This window comes from Frankliniella occidentalis, unplaced genomic scaffold (genome assembly GCF_000697945.3).
Source record: "Frankliniella occidentalis isolate FOCC.00 unplaced genomic scaffold, Focc_3.1 Scaffold1, whole genome shotgun sequence".
NCBI classification, from domain to species: domain Eukaryota; kingdom Metazoa; phylum Arthropoda; class Insecta; order Thysanoptera; family Thripidae; genus Frankliniella; species Frankliniella occidentalis.
The window spans coordinates 3,095,833-3,099,486 of record NW_026267131.1 but is presented as its reverse complement, the minus strand read 5'-3'; the positions used below and the strand labels follow the sequence as shown (position 1 = coordinate 3,099,486).

General features: G+C 51.0%; 1 long non-coding RNA gene across 2 annotated transcripts in view; it reads left to right on the top strand.

The window, feature by feature from the left end:
* LOC113207302 (uncharacterized) overlaps positions 1 to 3,654 on the top strand; it is a 118,075-nt gene that overhangs the window by 57,490 nt on the left and 56,931 nt on the right. Inside the window, exon 3 of one of the 2 annotated variants that reach the window (XR_008011453.1) lies at positions 930 to 974. This is a non-coding gene — a long non-coding RNA (uncharacterized LOC113207302). Of the gene's footprint in view, positions 1 to 929; positions 1,111 to 3,654 lie in introns of those variants that run through there. The other variant, XR_008011450.1, reaches the window with a different exon arrangement.

The following is a 3,654-nucleotide window of genomic DNA, read 5'->3' as shown; positions in this document are numbered from 1 at the left end:
CCTCAACCCACCCCTGCCACCTCCAAATGGCCAGGAATTTGGATCTCATTCGAGTTGGGGCGTGGAAGGGGTGGGTGGGCAGCAGTCTCGATCAAGCAGAGATCTGTGGGGGCGCAGCGAGAGAGAGAGAGAGAGCAGAGAGAGAGAGAGAGAGAGAAGGGGGGAGAGGGAGTGCGGCGTGCCCTCAGAGACACATCTCCATCACAAAGGCCTGTGCCCTGGCCGGCTCGGTGCCGGCCTGTGGTGTACGGGCACAAACTCCACCCCCTCCCGCTTCGCCCCCCGCTCCATTCCCCTCCCCACACCCCCGCTTTACAATCCAGGCGCGCGAGTGGCTGGAGGACTTTTATTATGAAGTGGCGAGAGAGAAAATGATGAAATGCGCGTCCTTGTGCACCGCTAAAAATATGCGAATGCCAATTATTTCGCGCTGTTTCTGCATTACTGCAATTAATTATCAATTTCCGTGACGCACTTTACTGCTCTCATCTCTACTCGAGTATGACATTTTCAAATTTATCCAAATTGTCAACAAACACACAATTCGTAGAAAGTTTGAGTACAGTGTAAACGACTGCACAAGAAATCAAATTGTTAAATATCGATTCAAAAACAGTGACTCTTTCCCACCGTTATTTATGATGATGTCCAATTCGAACGCCCGCTTCTCGGCAGCGAAACTAGATCGTGTTGGCCTCGAGTCTGCCGGAGCCCTTGGAGAGGCTTCGTCTTCGGTCGGGCGCTCTGAAATGCCCAGAAATGCCGATGCCGAATAAAAAAAACTTCTGAGCTCGAGGGAAAAGTCAAATACAAGTTTAAAAGTTGCCATAGATCATCTCATACCTGCTGATATTTTTATTTCTGGTTTTTGCAGATCGTTTTTAGAAACTGTTCATTGAAACTGCTGATTATTGTCTTTCTTGTTCCAGGTCTCTGGTCCACGGTTCATCATCGCCCGTCACCTGAACAGGAAGGTATGTTGACGATGTTGACGCACTCCCGGTGTGATTGGTCCCGGTCAAATTCTCCAAACACAATTCTGTGTAATTTTAAAGTAACAAGTAACAAAACAAATACAATCGTACGATCCCAGACAATAGAACTTTTGAAACAAACTCTCTAACATCCCGATAAATTGACATCATATATAAATAAATCTTTGTCGGCCTTCAATTTTTTTCCAATTACTATAAATTCGTGATAGAAAGCTAGGAAATTTATTTAATTTGTGTAAGAAATTCTCTCTTATGTACAGATTATTTTATTTTATTCGGGAAATCGAATTCCTCTTCTGGCCCGACCGCGCGTATCCCTCACCTTCACCATCACCCAATATCAAAAGTTTGGTAACAAGCTTCGCTCCTTTCTTTTATTTCTCCGCTTCAGCTTCTTTTTATTTGTTTCGTTCGGTTGGGGCTGGTATACTTTTCGCTCTCAGAAGGGCCAAGCAAGCAATCCATGGCGGATTGGTGGCAAGAATGGAACGGGGCAAATTTTATTTCCGTGTCCGTGTATAAGTGCCAATTGTACATTGTGCTATTTTGCAAGCAGTGTGCGTGTCCATTGATTGCACTTGCTAGTAGTGTGACGGCGGCAACCGCCAATAATTGAGAATCTCGGAGTCGGTTGAGAACGCCGCGATGAAGACATCGTTGGCCGCATGCACTCCGGTCAGCTCGGGGGACGGACGCGGACGGGAGGGCAGCCTGAGCCAACCGGATAGAGTGACTTGCCCTGCCCGCGTCCAGCCCCCCGGGAACGAAGGCGGCGTCATGGCGCTCAACAACTCCTTACCCTGCACGTGGAGCTGGGCTGGATAAATTTGCGCTGCGCTTGCAACGCGCTCTTAAGGAGCGCTAGCCTTGGTGTCACTCTGATACAGTAAACCTACATACACACAATTACTTCAGGTCGAAGCCACATTCTGCCACTTTCCCCTGTCCTCTCTTATTGCTGATTTCTTGCAACTCGCTATGTATTATCATCCGACTTTGAGGTGTTGCTCCGTTCTCCCCCCCTTCCCCCTCTCTCTCATTCCCTGTCTCTCCCTCTCTCTCTCTCGCTCGTCACGGCTCGCGCACACGAACACGCCGCGCCATGCTCCACTCATTAGTCACGTGAATGATATGCTTGTCCGCAACAGTCCGGGCGGATGTTTGACGCTGCACAGAGAAAGTAATAGGGTCAACTGTGGAAACGGGCAAAAGCCTGGGCAACTTTTTGTCAATTTAAAAAAACAAAATAAAAAGAGAATGTGTCTATGCTGTTACATACCGTTTCTATATCTACTGTGTGAAAAAAAAATGGTGAGGGAGAAAACAACTCTAGTCGTTGTAAGTTAGAGGGGGGGGGGATAAAAAGAGGTTTGCGGGGAGGGGGTGGGGGAGGGGGGACTGCCGTGGTCGCACCATACCGGTCGACACAATGCGCTACACTGCCAGGAGTTTTTATTTCGCCGCCTTGCATTCCCCGCCGTGCTGTCGTCTGCTTGCCGCTGCTCCTCTTCCTCATATGTCAGCGCCGAGCCACGCGAAGCACATGTACGACCCTGAACGGGTTTGTGTGAGTGTGTGCGCCTCTACACTGTCGCGCGGGAATTTATAAATCTAATGCAACGTATATAATTGGAGAGATTGAGGAAGATAACGAAGAAAATGTAATACTTGTTCAGATTCAGCGGAAGGCTCGTGTGTATAATGTTTTGTTTTTTTCCAGAGTGCGCGCGCGGCAATGAAAAGGGAATGAACACGCTCCGTAGCTTGCCGCCATTAGAGCACCGCCGCCGTGCCCTGGCGGGGGCCCTGGCGGGGGCCCTGGCGGGGGCCCTGGCGGGGGCCCCGGCGGGGCGGGTGGTTAGGCCGGAGACATACCGGGGCGGTGTCATGACGTTGTCTCGCGGTGGCAGGTGCCGTGGGGCCCAGGAGCAGGCGCAGCGGGCGCAGCCAGAGGGCGCGGCGGGCGCGGCCCTCCTGTCATCATGCTTTGCTGCCGGCTTCCATCCTCTCTCTCTCTCGCCCCCCCCCCCCCCCTCGGTCCCCTCTCGCCTGCTCTCCCGCTCTCCCTTCTTGCTCCTCGTCCTCTCCGGTTGTGGTGGTGTGCCTTTATGCTGCAGGGCCTTTCGGTACAAAACCATGACCCCGACACCTCTCTCTCTCTCTCTCTCTCTATCTCTCTCTCGCCTGCTCTCCCCCCCCCCCTCTCCGCTCCCTCTCTCCTTCTCCCTCTTTCTCAGCCGGTATGGAATGGTGTTTAGCGGTGGAATTAATGATGATGGGCCGTGGAATATGATAAGCACACCCCGGCGGAGCGATGGCCCGGAGAGAGGCGGGGAGAAACGAGAGAGAGAGAGAGAGAGAGAGAGAGAGAGAGAGAGAGAGAGAGAAAGAGAGAAGGGATCTTCATATCTGGAATGATCGAAGTGGTTAGCATCACTTATGCATCAACTCGGGTCGCAAACTCGCAATAAGTTCATTTCAACGAGCTTCCCTGGGTAAAAAAACCATGGGGCTGTCCATGAGCCATGGACATAAATTTAACCATGGATTTTTCTGACCATAGATTTATGGAACCAGTAAACCATGAAAACAACTGTTGACCATGAGTATAGTGGATGGATTGCATGGCCATGGCTAATGTGCTCCATGGCAAGGGATG